Source organism: Cheilinus undulatus, linkage group 16 (genome assembly GCF_018320785.1).
Source record: "Cheilinus undulatus linkage group 16, ASM1832078v1, whole genome shotgun sequence".
Taxonomy (NCBI): domain Eukaryota; kingdom Metazoa; phylum Chordata; class Actinopteri; order Labriformes; family Labridae; genus Cheilinus; species Cheilinus undulatus.
In genome coordinates this window covers 39,470,043-39,491,993 of record NC_054880.1, presented here as the reverse complement: position 1 = coordinate 39,491,993, position 21,951 = coordinate 39,470,043, and the positions used below count along the sequence as shown (strand labels likewise).

At 39.3% G+C, this 21,951-nt stretch overlaps 1 long non-coding RNA gene across 1 annotated transcript in view; it reads left to right on the top strand.

Moving 5' to 3' along the window:
• LOC121524444 overlaps positions 1-16,027 on the top strand; it is a 36,800-nt gene extending 20,773 nt beyond the window's left edge. Inside the window, exon 3 of the long non-coding RNA XR_005993113.1 lies at positions 15,577-16,027. This is a non-coding gene — a long non-coding RNA (uncharacterized LOC121524444). The remainder of the gene's footprint in view (positions 1-15,576) is intronic.
• Positions 16,028-21,951: the final 5,924 nt, after the last annotated feature.

Genomic DNA, 21,951 nt, shown 5'->3' with positions numbered 1-21,951 from the left:
TCTCTATCTTGACACTTACTAGCTCATTTCACTGACGTGTGTACTGTTTATGCGTCCGTGATTTTTATCTCTAATGCAGGCTTATAAGCGCTTCTGTCTGCCATCGGTGTGCGCTCCGGCTGGTTAGTGTGGTCCTGAGGGACTGTCTGTGTCCACTCCTGCATTGATGCCATCACACGCTCATCTGCATACCTGACAGCACAGACCTTCTTCTTTCCTCTTCCTGGAGCCTTTCCTCAGATGCTTCCTCCAGTATAACCTTTCCCTTTTCTCCCTACTTCCACTATATTTCCTCATTCTGTTAATCCCCTTTCTTTGTTGTCTTTTCTTACTCTTGTTCTTTGCTTTATTGCCCTCCTGCTTTTTTCCTCCCTGGGTCAATACTGAGTGCGTTGGGGATTCAGCGGTTGCAGTATCTAGATAAACACCCTGTTAGAAGGATTATCCCTGTTGTCCTAACAATGTAAACCTGGGATTAGGCCTGACTCTCTGGGGATATTTGTGTTTGTACTTGTGTGTGTTGTCCTCGCCCCGTAAGCGTCCCATAAAAAAAGGCTGCCTCTCAGGGCACATCAGAACAAGTCATAGGGGCAGTTTTATTCAGGATTTTTAATATGTCTCTTTGCATTGTCTCTTTAACACTGCTGATCTTCATAAAATTCACATTTACAAAACTGTTTATGCTGGCTCATGGTGGTACCCTTTCCAGCATGTGGACACATGCTGCTTACATCTGTTGTGTCTCAACCAAAGACCTTCTACAACAAGAAGACAGATTTATTCAAATATACTGGTCAAAGACCCTCCCAAGTGTCTTGTGGTGTCTTATCTTTAAAATTATCATACATTAAGAAACATTGCCTTATTCTTGATAGATTTTGATGGTGTTCTAATGTTGAAGTTTAAGTGCAGAAAACAGCATCTCCATGTCTGCAGTCTAGGCCAAGAGGGTCTGGCTGCAGCCCTCGAGCAAACCTCTACGCTGGGGCGTTCGGCTGGAGACCTCTATGGTGGGGCAAAACCTCTTCACTGGGGCGTGACGTACATTGCCCAAGCCTACGCTGGGGCGTGCAGCGTGTTAGCTGTTGTTAGCATGACCCCAGCGCAGGGGTCTATGCTGGGCCATGCAGACGTCGACCCGCAAGCTGGGGCCTCACCCCAGTGTATAGGTCTACGCTATTAAAACCCAACTGCTTCGGTTTAGGCGTTTAAATCCGACTGGTTAGATTTAGGGCCAGCCTGTCGGCAAGCAGATAGAGCTGAAATTTCGTCGCGGGTAATATACGTCACGCCCCAGCGTAGAGGTCCATGGCTTGGGCAATGTACGTCACGCCCCAGCGGAGAGGTTTCGCCCCACCGTAGAGGTCTCCAGCCAAACGCCCCAGCGTAGAGGTTTGCTCGAGGGCTGCAGCCAGATGCCTCTCGTCTAGGCAGATGCTTAAAAGACACTTAATTTCATTATTACAAATTTTATGTCATATTTTGACCTTTTAAACCCATTATTTTAACTTCTTTCTAATATCTTTGCCATAAAAAACATTATTTTTCAATTTCATGTTTTGACCTTTTTGAACTAATAAATTTACTTTTCTCAGATTGTGAGCCTTAAACTTATATTATTAACTTTTAAATGTCAAAATCGTTTATCATCAGTGCTAAGGTTTTTTTTTTTTTTTTTTTTTTTATTTTATTACCGGTGAAGCAAGGTTGACAGTTTATGATTAAAAAGGTGAATCTGTTAGGCCCTCAGATTAGTCCAGAACCAGGCCCCTGCTGTGATTGAGTTTGACACTCCTGCTCTACAGTGTGGCCAACATTAAAACCTAGCTCCGCTAGCCTTCATTCCTCTTTGCACTGTAATATCACGCTTTGATGTGTGGCCTCTTTTCACTTTGGTTAAGTAACTGTATGTGAGTTCAACCTTCCACAGCCTACATACCCCTTTTCCATTTACTACTTAAAAAACTGTCATATCGTGCTGTTCCTTCTACATGCCAACGGCTAAGCTACCGCTGAGCTTCTTATATATACGTCTGGTGAAGTGCCATGGGAAAGCTCAGACAGGACAGGCGGCCTCTAGTGGTGGGAGGTTCAGTACAGTCTACAGACTGGGATTTCAAGCCTGTGTTAGAAAAAATTACCCGTTATTAGTTTAACCAACTCATAAATCTTGCGGCGGCTGATTTGATCGATTAATTTCACTGTTTAACTATTTAACCGCATGCATCCCTTATTTTTACTGCTGTTTATTTTTTTGTATAAATCATAAAGTTTTAATATTACAATGATAAATAATACTCCATTGTCTGTGTGCACACAAACATTTATTTTGCCCCTGCACAAGTCAGAGCCTGGGCCCCCCGAACCAAAAAGTCTAGATTCACCCCTGCACTGAAACTGATGAATACAAAATACACGACTGATCATCAGCCAGCGGCAGGAAAGAGAGGTTTGTTGATGGGACCGAGAGGGCAACAACAGAGAAAAAAGGGACTAAACTCTGACCCAGGTAACAGACAACCTTTTCATTTTTTCATTCATCGATCTGATACACAGAGACGCTGCTGCTTCTGTTTAGAGGTCGCCGTCTGCTTTCAACCTTTAATAACATTTCATACCGAGACGACTGACTAAAACAAGGAACATAGAAAAGACAGATGGTAGTGCTTCCATTTCCTCATAGTCTGATAGTTTATAACTGATCATTCCTGTTGAGATGAGCTCACGTAAACATTGGACAGTGTGCAGTGCTCTCCCTCATTTAAGGCTATCACTAACTAATTGATGACCCCTCCATCCATTAATATGAATCAATAATGATCCATCCACATCACCAAAACAGGGATTTTTCTGAAACAGAATCTCAATGATAGGTGCTGGTGCCACAATGGTACCAGATGTTGGTACTTTCAACTAACAGTTACTTCATGTTTGAGCTGAAAAGTGTTAATAATTGATGTTGAAATTGTCTATTTGCAGTCCTTTACACCACTTTTACCCTCATTATTGTAACATCTTTTTACCTCTCTGAACCCTTTTTACTGCTTTTAGCAACTTTCATTTCTACCACTTTTTGCCCATTTCTAAAAAAATTTTTGCAACTTCTGTCTACTTATGCTGTCTTTTGGCATTTTGTAAACTTTTTGCCCATTTTGGAAAATTTTGCCCATTTTTGCCACATTTCTGCACATTTTTTATCCATTTTTGCCACTCTTTGCCCATTTTTTCACTTCGTACCAACTTTTACCCATTGATGACACTTTTTTTTACTGCTTTTTGTCAGTGCCACTTTTCAACCATTTGCATTGTTTTTTGTAACTTTTATCCCAAATTTGCCACTCCTTTTTGCTACTATACCCAATTTTTTGCCACTTTCCACCCATTTTTGCAACTTCTTTTGAAAGTGTAACTGAACCCCAAGCAGAACAAAGTCTGCCCACTTCAGGAGTTCACAAATGCACAGAAAGTGAGCAGTTTGGTACTGAGAGGAAGGAGGGGAAAAGGACTTTTTTGTTTTGTTTTGTTTTTGTTTTTTAAAGAACAGAGTTTCCAGATCAAGCAGGAGTGACAGTGACTTCCCCTTGCCAGAAAGTGACGCAGAGTCCCGCAGCACTGCTGCCCTGCCTCAGAGTGATCTTTTGAGGTGAAGGATTTTTCCCCTCCAGAGTCCCCTGAAGCAGGCTGTGGAGTGGTGGTGGACTGTGGTGGTCCTGAGCACTACCTGTTTGAGCTGGTGGCTTCAGCACCGGTGTTACTAAAGCCAGAGCTCTCAGAGCTGAAGCATTGCAGGTGCAGGAGAGGATGGGAGTGGTCTCTGAATGGTAAAGTCAGGTAGAGGTGGTAACGTTCTACCCTTTATATAAAGTTAGTGCTGTAGAAACCTATGGTTTCTTCACAACATAAGCCACGCCTTTTCAGAAGAAATTTTCAAAGCAGAAGTCCGTTTGAGCTAATTAAAAGATGTAAAATGGAGATTTTTATCAGTTTGGAGCAAATGTCAGAAATAAGCATTGATATGTTTTATCACAGTTCAGTCAGATACCTCAGTGCACAGCTGAAAAAAATGTGTTCACTACTTCTTTAACTGTTTTTGCCACTTTTACTCTATTTATGCCATTTTGCCACATTTTGTATTTTTTCTACTTTTTACCAAATTTTTGCTTTTCTTTTTTTTTCTATTTGGTATGGTGTCCCCATACTAAACCGTCAGAGAACTAAGGTCATCCGACAAACAACTCCTGTCCACCCAGAGAACTAGGACAAAAAGTTATGGAGACAGGGCCTTTTCTATCTGTGCCCCAAAACTTTGGAACCAGCCTCCTCAGATGAAAGAGTTTCCTCAGATGAAAAAACACATGGCAAAAAAATAAAATAAAATTTCACATCCATCTTATCAGTTACTTTGCTTATTAAGTTTTGTAAGAAAAAAACATAAACATAAACTGAGTGAAAGTTTTCTGTGAGCTGTTCTTACAACTCTGGGTAGCGTCACTATTCGAAAGGGAAGTGGGAGAAAGCTGAAAAGAAATCAAGGCGGGGACACGAGTAAGGAGGTGGTTGAGAGGTTGGGATGAGGGCTGCAACAGTGATGAGGAGGTGAGAGGTCAAAGGTCAGCCCCCCTAGTGATATCTCCTGTGCCAGAGCGGCAGTCACGACCCGGTCAGCGGAGGTTCAGGTGTCAGAGAGAGATGACTGACTGACGGGACCAAGCGGGACCTCTCCTGCGCTAAGTCCCGCTTGGACCTTTCATCCTTCCTTCCCTCTCTCTCTCTCCCTGTCACTCCTCCATGACGCATCCCTCCCTTCCTTCAGCTACAACCCTCTTTACTCTCTTCACTTTCTGTCTACCCTCAGAATCTCAACCCTGTCATCCTCTCATCCTTCCCTCCTTCCTTTCCCCCCGCTCACCTTCTTTTTCACCCCTTAAGCTAAACATTAGCACAAGGTTTCACTCAGCAGGCCAGGCCGACTGGGGCAGCTCTCTGCGGGGCTGCACGTCTTCAGTCGACCATCATGTGTTCATATGGCTCACACTCACACAGAGACATGTAGGCACATACTGCACTTACATCAACACAGGTGGTTAGGTTGTGTTCTACTCTTCACTGCCAGTCTTAAAGGGAACTCTTTAGTATCAGAATTTGAGCGATTTTCCACCTTGGAAACACTGGATCTTGTTCAAAGTTGTTCATATTTTGCCTGCTAGCTAAGAAAACTCTGCATCCAGTGAGCTTATCCCGAAGACTCTGCACATGTGGACACCAATAGGCAAAGATTTTCAATTTTGGCAAAGAAATTATGCTAAATAAGGAAAAAAGTTTTTAATTGAAAAGCGCCACCCCAAAATCCTTAACTGTGATTGGCCATTTTTGCTTTCTGAAACAGAACTTAACATCAATCTTACTGGCTGTGGTGCAACAAGCTGCTAGCGGTTTTCTTTGCATTGCTATTTCTCTATGTGTTTGGTCAATGTGCCACGAACTTATCCATTAGAATATTCTGTTTTTTTTTTTTTTTTTTTTAAATAAAGTAATGTAACATATAAGTTCTGCATCTAAAGAATCCATGAATTTGTGGCTTTTTCATAGAAGTAGCCTGCCACTAAAGAAAAATGCCATATTACCTATTGTTGCCAAAAAAAGAGCCCATCAACACGTCTGCACAGTTTCTGTTTCTCTCTTCTGGGTAGACGGCTGCTTACCCATGAACTGAAAAACTACAGTTGTGTTGGTTCACATGCAGTTATCTTATTCACCTTTTGAGATGACAGAGATGCCAGCATTTATTTTGTGGAAATATCCCCATTATGTTGATTTTTTGAAAGGACAAGAACAACATCATTATGAAGCAGAAGTTTAAGAGACAGTGTTGTATTGTTTTTATTTTATGCCTCTGCACAGGTCACTGTCAGACTGTGAGCATATTAAAGCATTGGAGAAAGTTATCATGTCTCCTAGTGGTGTTATACGGCTGCAGAATGAGCAATTATGGGCTGTCAACAAGGTTACAATAGAGCTCAACAGTGCCTGCCTACTTTTACAGTGGTGCTGTTTCCGGAAGCAAAATTCACTATTCAAATCCCCCATAGACATTTCACAAAATCGTAACTACAATGATTTAAATGTATGACCCAAGCTACTTATCAGTGTTCATTTTGGCTACTAAAACTATTACTAAAGATGTTCAACAGCCTTTTTTCTATGAGAAAGACTAGACTAAGACAAAAAATAGCCAAAAATAGATCTGGCTAAAAGCAAGTTTAGTTTTCGTCAAGATAACTTAAAGTAGAGTAAAACTGCTGGTAAATCTGTCAAAATTCAATGCGTCTGTAGTTCTTCTTCCTCTCAGCTGTAGAAAGCAGGGATCCCCCGTTTGGTAGAGTTCATATAGAACATAGTACCATGATCATATACCAGTTTTTACCAGGACTAAAAGTTAAGAATGAGATGTGATGACTAAACTGGACTAAAATGTTTTTGAATTTATGTCAACTAAAACTAGACTAAAATTATAATGGGTAGAAACGACTAAAATGTGACTATAACTAAAAGGCATTTAATCTAAAGACTCAGACTGATGCTTGAATTAAAAATAGCTGTCCCCTGCTCCTCATGACTATTAAACATTAAAATCAGCATAAAATCCTCATTTAAAACTAAAAAAGGCAAGAGTAAAAGTTTGCATACATATTTATCAACAAAGCTGAAGGAACTACATGACCCACAATCCACTGGGAGTTTTTCTGTTCATTGTTCAGGACAGTCATCCAAGCTTTACGACCATACTGGTACCTTTTATCAATGCGTATTTTTATTGTAGAGTTTACATTTTAAATGGTACTGTAATAATATGTTGTAGTTTGAGTATTTATGGTTTCAAGACAACATAAATGAATGTCATCACTGGACAGATATTTCTGATAGAAAGACATTTCCATGGTTACTGCAGGCTCCACCAATCAGAAACATTGCTGTCACACTCTGGTATTGTGGGTACTGTAGTATTCTTGGCGGAGAATGGAATAAATGTTTTTTCTTAAACAGAGGTTGATATCTTATGATCTTTTATCTTGTGCAGGAGCATACACCCTCGTTTACACTCAGGTAACTCGTGGTAAGTCTGACTTGGATATTTTGTCAAATATGGCTAATAATCACATCCACTATGGAGAAAATGAATGGGATTTTCACTTCACTGTTGAGCTCTATGATGGTATAGCCACTGACATAAGATAAGATAGGAAAAGATAAGATAAACTTTATTGTCCCCAGGGAGGAAACTGTCATGGACGTAAGTGCAATGCTGCTCACAATCAATACATTCATACTGAAGAAAAAAAAACATAAACTAAAAAGCAATACACACACAGTGGTCCAAATTGACCCAGAATAAGAGAAAGTTACAGGTAGAATATTGTATTGCACCTGCCCTGTAATGCTGCACTTGCTTTACTGTAAACAGTTTAAAAATATATATTGCACGTTCCCCTGGAGCAAGATGGCAAAATGCCTGAAGAAAGCACATAATGACTGGTTCATGACAACCGAGTTGTAACCAAAACAAGTTAAGACATGCAAATTGTACAGGAATATAAATGCAATGAGATACTAATGAAAAAGGGATGGTCAAGTTAGTATCAGGTACAAGTGTCAACAATAAAATTAATACCAATGTCACACGCAGTACCCAAGGTCACAATGAAATACTAATGACATAACAAAATATTACAATAAAATACCAATGTGGCAGTAAAAAGGATTTTTATTTTAGACTTACGAAGTACTCTAACATGTTCTTTTTCAAGGTTGTAATGCAACAAGAAGAGTCTGGGGAGTAGCACGATTTAAAGCGTTGGTTCTCAACTGGTCAGGTATCAGGACCCACCACCACCTCCTTAAGAGAAATCACAACCCAAATTAAAAAATCTTCATTTATTTCATGGATGTTGGCTTCTAAGCACTCACTGGTTAATCAGTATTCTTGGCTACAATTACACCATGAAGACAAAAGAACACTCCAAAAAATGTTGATGTTTGGACCCAAAATAGAAAAACTTATTGAACAAAGAGACAGGACAAAACAAACACTTTAGAAAAGCAAATCATTACAGAAGAACTTGCATGCATACATCTTATTTCACTCCATTTTCCTGAGATAGCATGGAAGTTTGCTAATTTCTCTAAGAATTTCCTTGTTTTCTTGGGTGAACCAGCTCCAGTAAATCTCCAGAAAAATATTGAATTTTACTCTTAATCATAAGAAAACTTGAGGTTTCTGTCGATAGAGGTTTTTTGTCCCATCGTTTTTTTCCCCAGCACACATTCACGACCACTAGAAGGAGCTTCATGACCCACTTTTGGGTCCTGACCCACCAGTTGAGAACTACTAATATATAGTAATCCCTTAGATTAGTCAATTTATTTATTTATTTTTTGTGGTTATGGATAGTTTAAGTCTTTAGTTTTGGAATTCAAGCAATCCATTCATAGTTATTTTTTCATAAAAGAAATCCCTTTTGTCGCCTGCACAGTTTCTGTTTCTCTCTTTCCTGTTGGCCATAGCTGCAAACTGGTGGAAGGTAGCTTTGTCAGTGCACACATGTGGCTAGCTAATTGAGCTAGTGGGTTATACAGTTATGCTGAGTTTCTGGATGAAAAGGAAAATAACAATGGAATATTTGACAGAATATAGCATGAGGACAGTAATAATTGTGCCACTTTTATTGATTATTTTACACTGCACAGACTGACTAAGGCCATTTTATGACACAAGACAGTCAAATTTGAAGTTATTGTAGCTTAACATATGCAGGGTACTTATTTCTGTCTGCATATTTATTGATTAAATTAATAAAACACACCTTTTAATAGGGCTGGATGACATTATAGACTTAATACTCAGCATTTAGAGTGAGGGATTGAGCTGCCTTTCATCATTAATGACTATTAATGACAACTTTCACTGTCCTATTTACAGCCCACTGTGTTGACAATAAATAAAACCACATACCAGGGAAACCACATCTTAATGTCAGCTTACTTCAGAATATGAATGTCAGAACAGCGGATACTCTCAACTTATTGACTCCTTTTGACCCGTTCACCAGCCAGAGCTGATAGATTAACCACAGATGACCGCTGGTCACCTCAGGGGTGTCACCTCATCCACCACAGGTGATGGACGAACAAAATGTGGCTATTAGTTATCGAGATGGTGATGATGCCTTTTGTTTGTTTGCTTTGACAGAGCGTTAATATAGAGATGAGTTATGACATCATAATCTGTGACAGAAAAAATAACCTTAAATTGGATCTAAACAAACATGGATATATGATACTAATGTTGAACAAAATTATTTTATGTTTGTACTAACTCTGTCAGTTCTTGTCAGTTTCTCAAGATTTGTCAGACTGATATTTGATTTTTCTCAAGTTTTTAATCTACTTCAAAGAAAGTTAAAGTTATCAACCCAAAACACAAAGAATTTTTTTTTTTTTTTTTTTAACTCTTGCCCATAAACCAAAGTTCTGATATTTATGCTTGTCTCAAAAATCTGGTTACCTGTGGCTAGTAGATTTCTTCACCTGCAGCCTAAATCAGGAATTTATAATTGTTGTTTTCATACTTTATTATGCTGTCAGTGAAGTATGACAGCAGTTTTCTGACACCTGTTAGTGTCCTAATAAATTCTGGATAAATATATAAGCTAAAACTATTAAGTTACTCTTGTCATATACTTAGTCATACACATACGCATACGCCAAGTTAACACTTGATGGTGATTAGGAAGAAAGTGTTAAAATGAAATCTTTAATTACAACCTGTGATCATGAAATCCAGTTCCTGCATCAATGCCTGTGTTTACACGGACTTGAGTATCCTGGTTTCTTCTTGTGCATATATACTTTGTCAGAATCCGGAATATGCCAGTTTCCTGGTTTTGAGAAAACTGTGTCAAACCATGGAACATGACTGATAGAGCACCACAGATTTGTATTCACAGCCACATGACAAAGACTGAATCAAAAAGTTGCTCCCCATCCCTCCCCCTTGGCACGGCGCTAATATTCACCCAGTGTGTTTTTAAGAGTGCAGGAATCACAGAATCATTCACTCCTTTCCTCTTCACAATACAAAACAATTCGCCACATTCTACAAATGTACACAGTGAACGCGAGTAAAACTCATTTCAGTGTGTAAGGTTTGAGTGTGTGACCTCTTTGAGGTATAAGGACCTAAGTACCATATCCAACAATACGAACTCTGTGTTCAAAGACCTTTAGTGTCGTCGTGTGTTTCTGGCTGACTGACAGGGTCAGCCCTGCATATGGGTCAGTGTGTGTCTGACTGGCTGAGTCACTCTACTCTACTTTCAGGGCCGTGCGTACAGAGTTGCGCTATGGGTGGGGTTTAGTTGCACTCAAAGCCATTTATAATGGCTCGCTTCAGAGAAGCGACTACCTTAGATGTAGTTTGATCATCATGTCAGTTTTACTAGAACTGGACCACATTTTTGTGTGCAAAAGACAAGAATAAATCAACACTGAAAGCTTTCATGATGTGAAAGATATTTTCGCTCCTCTGGACCTGGGGAAAGGGTTGGTTGTACTGTGAGTATTGTGATTGTATACAATTGCTGCTGGTGGAGTGATTAGCTCGGACCTACTCACAGTGGCAGTTTTGTCAGAACTGGACATTTCTTTATTGAAACAAGGGCAGAGAGCAACGGTGAAAGCTTTTTGTGCTTTGGCTCTTCTCCTGGTCTGCATCTGCATGGATTCGCAATTGTTACGGGTGGGGTTTGCAAGGGCATCCAATGGCTGCTGCTGCGGTAGCTGTTAGCTTATATGTAGCTGTAGGAAAGCGGCAGTTTAAACAGAACTGGACTACATTTCTTATTAAAACAAGAGCATAGAGCCACACTGAAAACCCTGAGTGGCCTTGCCATTCATGTTATTCACAAAGAAGCTCCGCCTTTAACAATCTACGGCAGTTCTAGCCTTCAGCTCAAGTGTAGCGCACACACAAACTGTCATTTTGCCTTATCGCTCTGATTGCTTTTCATGAATGTGACAAAACATTCCTCCAATTGCCTTAAGAGATTTTTTTTGAAGTCCTTGCCCTTCCCAAACACTTTCTATGGGAGCTTTCCCAGATGAACGAGAAATATATTGTAATGGAGATATGAAAAAGTCTATCTGGTGTGTTAGGTTATCCGCTTACTGCTGACAGGGTTTTATGTTTGAAACTTTCGGGATCACAGACATCAGGGACAGCATAACTACACACCCCAAAAACCAATCACTGTCAGGATGGTCACAACTCACTCAGCAATTCCAGAGAGTTGCGGTCAGCCATATACAGTAGTATGTTTTATCCTAGTCTTGTTATCATTTGGGAATTGGGGAATCTGAAGTTTCTTCTACTGGACATAGTTTGGGTCATTGCTGCATATTTGCATTTGCCTGCTGCAGTTACATTCATGCACTAACATACAAAACAATAAACACTGGCTTATGATTATTATGGCTGATGCATCTGTGATCCCTATGAGACAGGCTTTGTGAGGTGAATTTGCTGAATTGAATTTGCTAATGACATGCAATATACCTACAGCTAAATCAAAAGCTCATAACTTTACATGTTGATGGAGTAATTCCAGTGCACTGTATATAGCTTATATGTAATTCAGCAAGTCTCATTTAAATACATTAAGATTTGCAATATCTTTTTTTTCCAGGGCTCATGATAATAGGGCCCTAAGATAAAGAACAATTACATTATCCCTTCCCTTAGCTTTCCCACTGCTGCTGGCACAGAAACAGTCGTTTAAATTCATAAACATATTTGTCTGCACATCCAAACCTCAGCCTGAAGGTATGAAGGAGCTTCTCATCACTCTCTTACTGTCTCATCATCATGTTGACTGGCTGGCACGCCTGAGGACACGGGACAGCCAGATATAGGCTGGCAGGTATGCACACACAGACATCCACTGTGGCAGGTGCAGGCTGCACTTCTGTGTTGCTTTTCATTAACTTGTCTAATGCAATCAAAGACTGTCAGCACGAGTGACAGAAGGAGAAAGAAAAAGGAAGGAGGAAAAAGAGACGTCACCCCCTCTTTTCTCAAAGATATGACTCTTCTCACACAGCTGCATCTCAAATTAAACTTCCTTTTTCTATCTGATAACATTGCATCTGGCTCTTTGTTGCACCCCAGGTGATTTTTGTGCTCCCAGATGCATCACTCACACATGTAGGGGTGAGAAACTGTCATGATAAAGGCATAAACGCTCTGGGCAGCACACAGTGACAGCTCGTCATATTTCTACAGAAGTGCACACCTGCATGTTCCAAAAAATATTAAAAGCAGTGGGTGTATTGTTGTTGAAAAGCAGCATTTTCAGAGTGTGGAGTGAAATGCCACAGCTTAATGAAATAACGACAGAATATATTTCCCTGCCTGCATAAACCGATGGCTTATTTCTTTGCTTTCAGAGGCACGTCACTCTGCTAAAGGTTAAAGGGAAGATATTCTAATCAGGGACTCTTTACAGAACAGCAGCTCAATAAGGTCAACTGGTGTCACAACATTCAGCTCAGGAGGAATGTTGAAGTGTGTGCACTGATGTGTCGGTTACGTCCAGTCATCTTCTGTTTACCTCTCCGTTTGTTATGCTGCATTTGTTTTCCTTTTTTTTTCTTATGTATTGTTGCTTGTCTCTTGCTAATCTCACCATGAAAATCTCTCATAAGCACACATAAAATGCACACATGCACTGAGTCACATGCAAAGCGCTGATGTCTGACGGGGTGATCCGCCGGCCAATCGGCTGTATTGATTATTGGGCCAGGGGAGGTTGGTGGAGCGGCAGCAGTAATTAGGGCTTTTTGGTGTGGATTAGCTGAGAGAAAAGGTCACACGCTCAACATCAGTGGCAGGACCAAAGGCAGGGACAGAGGAGGGTGGGGGGGTTGAGAACTGTCCCTGAATGTGATGACCATGATTGTCAGGACATGTACAGAGAGGGAGGTGAGGACATGAGGAAATTAAGTGATAGACATTGGCAGGCTTTGTAATGGTTATGATATGAAAGTAATTACTGAGATGTGGAAGCACAGTGATGTTGAAGTCTGCAAGGAAATTTGATCTTCCAGACAGGTTGTAAAGAAGCCAGAGGTGCTTATGAACTACGAGAATACTTCAGAGTGAGATATTTAACTCACTTGTCATGTCAGTAGTAATTTAATTTTGCACAGGAAAGCCAAAAATTACAAAAATGAAAGTGAAACCAAGACCAAGGAATCTTTTTTCAGGGGTGACTCCATCTACTTTACAGACGTTTCAACAGGAGAAGCAACAATATGAAATTATCTGTACAATGTCACTTTAGGCAGCATCAGTTAAAGCTGATTAATAATGTATTTCTGATTCAGATTACTAAACATCGGTTACCTTGTCTCAGCCCTGTTGGCTCTTAAATCTCAGCATGCATTCCCCTGCGGTTGGGTTGCATTTTTTGTAATGTAGTTGGCATGTTTTTATAAGGAAATGACATGGGTAGAATAATATTTGGATTGAGCCACAGTGATTTTGATCCTCTTAAAGAAATAGCTCATCACAAGTCTGACAATTTTCAAATGCCATGGGTAAATGGGATGCATTCATGCATTTATTCTTGACTTTTTTATTGCCATAATAAAGCAACAGCCACATTTAAATAGTAGTTTTGCACAGCTACTTTCAACATCAGGGGAAAGTGCATACCTCATTTCCACAGAGTGCTATGACTGCCTGTTTTCAGCACTATTTAACGTTGGCTTCAAGGCGCTTGCAAAAAAGTGTTATATATTGCAATTATTTAGATTTATTTAACCAGGAAAGCCTCATTGAGATTAGAAATCTCATTTACAAGGTCCTTTGTCTTGGCCAAGATGGAACACAGCACAAATAGCTTCATGGCTTTAGTTCACAAGTGTTCAGCTTAGAAGAAGCCAACTAGCCTTTTTTTGCTACTGTTGGATGAATAAAGCTAAGAACAGAAAAAGAGTAATATGAGGCTGCATTATTATTGGTGCCACCATCTCATGTTGAGCAGCTTTACCAGGTGCTGAAAGTCATTTCTCCCCACTTATGTCCCAGGCTTGCAAACAAACAAATAAATAAGACCATCTTTGGTCAGAACTTTGTTTCTTTGGATTTCAATCTTCTAGTTATCATCAGTTAAGTTTGGAACCTTACAATAGCAACCTGGGTGTAATAAATACCATCTCTTTTAGCCCAGGTCTGCTGACATCACAGCAAGGGTTGCATTCAATCGAATTCAAACAACTTTATCAATCCCTCAAAGGGTGATTGGTTTGGAGAAGCGTGTGCATAATACAGATGAAACCACAGGAACAATATGCTCATCTGACTTCCAGTATGAAGTGGAAGTCCTGCATCCAGGTCCTTCTTTTTTTCCCGGATTTGTCCAAGTCAAACTTTGCATTGTTACAGTGTGACTTTGGTTAACAGAATGTATTTACCTGACTTTGGACTAGTAATCTAAACTCAGTTATATTTTGCATTTAATTTTGATGGGAAATTATATGCCTAGAAAAATCACTACTTACAATCTTTAGGTTCACTTAACTTAAAAGGTAGATGTTTAAACAGAACATTATATCCCTTTTATTAATGGCCAAACTTTACATGGCTGAGTAAACATAAAGACTAAACATTCACTAATCAAGATTTGCTCTAACTTCACTGACTAAAGGTTCCTTGCAGATGACACGAAACAGCCGCAAACTTGCCTTGAGGGGCAAGAGTTGATCATTTCATAGAGAAACATTATCAAATGCCATGCTTTGAGCTGTTCATGACTATGCCAAGTGTTCAACGTACGAAAATAAAAATATTTTTTATCCTGAAGCCTTTTTTGCATCCCGAAAGTTTTGAAATATCCAGACAGATTTTTTTTTTCAAACTCACAGAGAGATGGCAGCAGGCAGGAATGTCAGCCAGGATTAGTGGTGTCACACAGCACTTGAGAAATGTTGGTTTCCATGAAAGCAGTCTGGTTTGATTCAGCGCAGTTTGGCCATGGTTTTAAACTCTGATCTTACCTGTATTTCCTCAGCTGATGCCCATCCAGCCTCACTCATTATGTAGTGATCTCTATTTAAAGAGATCCAGAGCCTTTGGCTCAGCTCAGTAAAGATGGTTGTTTGGCTACCAAGAGGCTCTTTATGTGCTAGCAGTTTGGCTTTTTAAATGTGGATCAAACACTCAATGTATGTAGACAATTTCTGATGATAATTGCAGCATAGAGATCCATTTAGGGCTGTGAAGTACTAACTTTTCTCTGTTCTGATTACCGTCCCCCACTTCCTGACCACCAACGGACATTATCACATGACTGCAAAGAACCTGTTAACCATGAATAACAATTACTAATGTTTTAATGGTGTACTGCAGCTATATATTGATTGAAATTGAATCATCTTGTGTTTTGCTGCATTCACAATTTCAATCATGTCATTTCTTTCTCTCTCTCGCTCTCTCTCTCTCTCTCTCTCTTACTACAGGTTGCCTTCTCAGTGGTATGGCAGGTTTGAGTGTATCTTAAAGGGTCACGACCCTCCCAGACTGTGAGCTGGACAAACAGGACCGAGGAGCTGCAGCAGGACTTGGAATGTCCCTTTTGTTTTTGTTTTGTTTCACTTTTTTGTCTAAAAAGTGGAAAATTCCTCCCTCTGCACTTGCTGGATCAAAAGAAAACACGGTCCTGGCAGCAATGCCGACAGAGTTTTTATAACTAAAATTATAGAAGCTCAGTCAGGACTCCTGTTTTGAAGCATAATTCTTTCCTTTCCCCTTTGTGTTTGTCATCTTCCAAGCCAATAAAACTGATTTATTTTAAAAGCACTACTTTCTTTTGGAGCACATTTTAAGCACAGCCTCTTGTCTCTATAATCTGTGTGTCCAGCATTATTCACAATGTGTCTGAAACCATGTGGAACCAATCTTTTCTTAATAAAAAAGCTGATGTGAATGATTTAGAAGGTGTCTGCTGTCTGCATTTACAGGGTGTCAGCTCCCCTTCTTCTGCTGCACGATGGCTCAGTGTGAGGCTCCAGCAGCTGTGGGGGATTTGAGCAGGCTTGTTTTGTGCAAAGCTGCAGCACTCCTAGTGGTGAAGCCTGGAAGTCTTTCTACATTTCTGTCACCCTGAACACACAAGAGAAAGCTGATAATGAGAGAGAGCTCGAGTCTAACTTTGCACTGCATTGTCATGTGTTGTGTTGTGTTTATGCAGTGACAGTAACACATGCATTTGTGTGTCTGTGATAGTGGCTGTTGGAGGGTCACACATGCATACGTGACTTTTCTGTGTCTGCCTGTGTCATCACACAGTGATGCACGTGTTCTCTAATGTGTGTAAATGCACCAATGGAGGAAAGTATCTGTGGCCCCATGTGTTTACCTTCACATCCGGGCTCCGGCGGTGCTCTTTCGACCCTTTCTGTGTTTGAAACAGTGCGTAGGATTTGTAAATGTCAGTGCGTGCCATCAGAGGTTCTGAAGACATGTTGTGTTGTGTGGCAATAAAGGACGTACATAGCTGAGAGGGGAGTGAGGCAACAAACAAACCACATGAATCCTCTGAAACCGCAAAACAAAATGTCTTTGCCTTTAAGACTGATGAAAGGGTGTGATTCAGGTGAAAATGTCACTGTGGGTGAGCTAAATACCATACTGTGAACACAAACATTCATAACTAGAAAAGCACTCGGAGAGCGCAGACCTCCGCCATTAGCCCTACCTCCCAACAGTACAGAATCCTTTAAAAAATTCTTGGATCCAGATGGTGATCCGGATCACGCCCAAAATCCAATCAGTTCTTCCTTATGCCATTTCTGACTTTTCCTGAAAATTTCATCAAAATCCGTCCATAACTTTTTGAGTTATATTGCTAACAAACTAACTAACTAAGAAACAAATCCTGCCAATCACATAACCTCCTTGGCGGGGGTAAAAACTGGAACAGGGAATAGGATTGTTCAATGATCACCAATCTAATGGGCTATATCAGTGTCTGACCAGGACAAAACTGTCTAAAACAGCAGAAATGTCTGGTATATGGGCCTGCAGGCCTTAACCGCTCTTTCTTAAACAGTAAAAATGAGAAAACTATTCCTTAAATAACTTCTGAAAGATAGTTTAATACTTTGGTGTAGCCTAGATCAGCAACAGAACCTATATTTGTACAAGTTACAAGAAAACCATGCAAGAGGGCTCATTTTGTACACTCCAAACACCGACTGAAGCATCTTCTTTCATTCACTTCTGTGATGTAAATGAGTGAAAGGTGTCATGGTTTGCCCTCTTGATTTGTTTATTTGTAAATTCATTCAGCCCACAGGTTCGTGACTTTTGACCAGTGAAAAATCTGTTGCATTGTAGGCTGTAGAGATAAGAAACTAGTTTAGCATCTCTTAGCTGGAAAATCATCAGATTCTAGACCAGAGGCGGAGCTGGGAGGTGACTTACAGGGCTAAAGCCCTGAAAGCTTTCTCAAAAGCCCCAAATAAGAATAAGTACTGTCAGTCAATTTAAAAAAAATCTAAGTACCTACAGGTTTTGTAAATGCTAATTGCAATTAATCACATATGTCAATAATTTGAGAGCATTGCATTAGTTTGAAGAATAAGGATTTTATCCATAAAATTATAAAAATTTAAAGCACAGAGGATTTTATACGTTTCCAAAACTATCCATGTTACAAAGCTACTTTTAGACGGTGTTGAGATGGCATCAGTTTGATTAAGCAGCATACATTTTTAATCACATTTTTCAGCCCCTCACCCACTTCTGAAATGTTAAACACAAACAACAGGATAAAAATAATATTTAAACCGTGCCTCTCAACCAATTTAGCATCAGGACCCACCACTACCTCAATCCAAATCTTTTTTTAATCATAAGAAAATGTTCTTACTGAATAATGTGGCAGTTTGGACTTGAGATGGAACAAAGAATGTGATGGAGCAAAGAGACTTAGACATATCCTTCAAAATAAAAGCACATCTTGGACTCTGTGCTACATACAGTATATTTTTCCAGGCACGCATCCAGACCCACTGAAAAGGCCTTTGCAACCCACTTCTGGATACCGCCCCACCAGCTGAAAACTTTGGATTTAAACGACACAGTTAACTATTTCTGATTTTCCATACATAATAATTTGTCTGTGAGCACACAATTTGCCTTCTGTGTTCTAATTTATAATCAAAGTGCCAATATACATTTTTACACTAAATTCCTACCCTACCTGTGATTTAACTTAAAAGAAACATTAGATAGTTTCTGCCCTTTTGGGAGACAGAAAAAAAATTAACTATTGAGCTTTAACATGTACTTTGGTTTCAGAATGATGAAGACATATTGACAACATTTATATATTGAAAATAACGTTGGCTTTGGGTGGAATTAAAAAAGTATTTTTAGTGGCTTGGGGGTGCATAGAACTGATGACAACTAGATATTTTCCAGGGAATCAAGTCCTCAGACCCTCCTGGGTTTGGGCTAAGTCCCAGATAATTAACACTTCAGGCTGTGCCCCTGTTCTACACCCTGATTTGACCCTTTTGTTCTATTAATAATTATTATTATAAGAAGAGAGGGTGCCCCAGATTTGATATCAATGTTGCAAATATCTTTATTTTGCATTTGAGCAAGAAAAACAATATTTTAATGATGATTCCATGTCAGGATGCACAGGAAAATTCATTTCATGTTAATAAAACCTGAGAACAGTATTACTCATCCCTGCTCAACTGAAAAAAATACCTTTGCAAGAACCAAAATCCACACCTGAGTGAATCCAATATTTTCAAATTAAAAAATATTAACCAGAGCATGCAGAGAGCTTGGTTTTAGCTTTCACTCTCAGTTTTTCTTCATGTATAGTCAATAAAGATAATGATTTGGGTTAAAATGTTGAAGCCATTACGTTTTAATCCCCATTGTCAACTCTGTCAGGTGATGGTTAAACTAATTTTACAAAACAAAATGAAACAAAAAATACATTTTCCTCTGAATACCAACTATAGGTGCATTAATAGCCAATTAATTTTAAAATGAATAAATTAACATGGTTTATATTGAGGATACATTTAGAAATTAATACAAGTCTGAGATAAGATACTTAAAAATAAAACTGTAGTAAAAAAGATGCATTTTATCATTAACCATCTTTACTGAATACCAGTATGGATAACTTAAAACTTGGCATTCATCTTGAGTCAAAATGAAAATTAAATGTTTTGTCCCTTTTCTTAGGAATCAGTGATATTTTGCATATTCTCTCTTGGGAACGTCTGATGGAAATTTAAAGAGGAAAAATAAAGGTTAGATTTCATTTTAAAGCTTATAGTATAATCGTGGGAAAATAACTTATTTATCTGATTTGCAATGGATAAGTCAATGACAAAATTCCCCTTTTCTAATGTTCAAGGAGACAGACTAAAGAGCTACAAGTCACAAAAAAGCCACATGCAGCTCAAAAGCCATGCATCGAGTATCACTGCACTAGAATTTAATAATGCATGGTGGGTTTTTTGAGCTGAGATTAAATTTTATTCTATGATATATCATTTAAGTGTTGGGAAAGGAACTGTAGACACGCTTGCTCAAATGTGGTAATAGTGTCTACAGTGTATGAGATGCAGTGTGACAAGTCCTGTGTCATAAAATCGTTGATATAACAGTAAAATGGTATTGGCATCAAAATATGGATCAGCAATGATGAATAGGCTTATGATATGGTGTGGAAAAATATTGTTTGTCTTTTTATTAAATGGGTGGTTTAGTAGACGAATTGAACACTTGCAAAGGACTTTTCATGTCACATTTTTTGAAGATATATATTATTGGGGCATTTTATTCCTTTATTCATAGAGGAGGACAGCAGATAGAGACTGAAACAGGGATGGAAGAGCGGTTCAGGAACATGCAGGAGAGGATAAAATTATAAATGAGCTGAGCAATCTGAAAGATCTGATCCTAAAATTACCTCTATTAAAAACAAACTATCTTCCTCAACATTGATGGGTAAAATCAATCATTTCTCAAGTTGAAATTACCATAAAGGCTCATTTATGCTCTAGAGTTGAACCACATACGGATAGGGACTGACCTTTCTGTCTGTATTCTGCTTTCATTTCATCCATTTTTCGTCCATTCTCTCGAAGCTTACAGATATGGATCAAAAGTTGCAATACAGATGTCATTTGTGGGGCAGTGTCGATCAATGTGGCCAACAGTTCAACCCAGAGTAGCAAAAACAGCAAGGAGACACATTTAGAAGAACTTTGAGTTTTTATGGGGAAATATAAACAAATAATGAGTGAGTTATTAGAAAACACAAACATATACATGATGTTAGCTCACCTGGGCACAGAGACACAAAGCTACAAGAGCACAACTGAGCAGAGGACAGACTGTTCTTTCTTCACTGTACCGGATGGATGGAGCAGCATCAAGGTAGCTCGGTGAGAGACAACGACCTGGAATGGATTCATTTTTTAATGTTCACTCCAACATAACAGACACACGTTGTATGAGAGCAATAAGGGTCGTTAAGTTTGAAATGCACAGATCTATTTTAGAGTAGAGGATACATGAGACTTTATCCAATGCTAATTCTGTTTGCCCCTTATTGTCGAATAATGCACGGTGGTGAATGAGGCATCAGCTGCAGCTGTAAAATAGTACATACATTGCTATTTATTGCAATGCTACGAGCAAGCTGATATATTGAAATATTCAGTAGTATACACATATATATTTATGTATATCTAACTTTTACATCAATAAAGAATATTACACAAAATAATTAGGCTCTTGATAAAAAAGTAAGCTATAGTCCTGCATCATCTAGCATTTTAACTATCTTTGTGCAATCAGAAGATGAGGATTTTCCTTCATTTGCTGTGATAATTTAAAACACTTGCAGGATTTTTTTAGAGAAACTGGAAAAAATCAATATGAAGTAAATGTACTCCAAACTTTATTATTTCATGTTATATTAGTTTGTACATCATTACTTAATGTCAAGGTGTTTGTAGAGGGAGACTATGAGAGACAAGCTGACCCTCATGTCCAGCTTTAAGGACTAGTGGACTGTGTTGTAGGGAGGGCATGACCTAACGGGCTACAGTGTTTTTATCGTATTATGGAAGCCATCATTCTTAACAACACTAGTATCGCACAGGCCCTTACAATTAAAATGAAGTATTGACTGTGTGATTTTAGTTGCATGAGCTGTAGCTTCAACAGTCTCATTTCATGTTAGCCGAGTTACGTTAGCCGTTAGCTGTAATGCAATCGCTATGATGTATAGCCCGCAGATTTGTGGTGTTGCCTGAGTATTTGACCCTGGCGTGGCATATCTTCCAAACAATTTGACTCCTGTCTAAGCCAGTACTGTATTTAATGCTTTTGAAGCTAAAATTTGTCCACACATCTGCTTTGAATGCATCAGAAGCCGCCCTACTAAATGGCATGAGAGACTGGCTTGCTCAGACAGAGGGCAAGGGAAGAGTCAAATACATGCTGCCAACTAGCGGTCATCACAAAAAATTTAGATTGGGCAATAAATTAGATTTTTAACTGTTCTCTCTTAACTGTTAAAATATTGGTTAAGACATCAGGTACAATGTCACCTCTATCCAGCTTTACCAACCAGAGACCACTCCCATCCTGTCTTGTACCTGCACTGCCTCGGCTCTGAGAGCTCCGGCTTTAGTAATGCCGGTGCTGAAGCCAACGGCCCAAACAGCTAGTGCTCAGGACCACCACGGTCCACCACCACACTACAGCCTACTTCAGGGAACTCTGGAGGGAAAAAATCCTCCACCTCCAAAGGCCGCTCTGAGGCAGCAGTGCCACGGGACTCT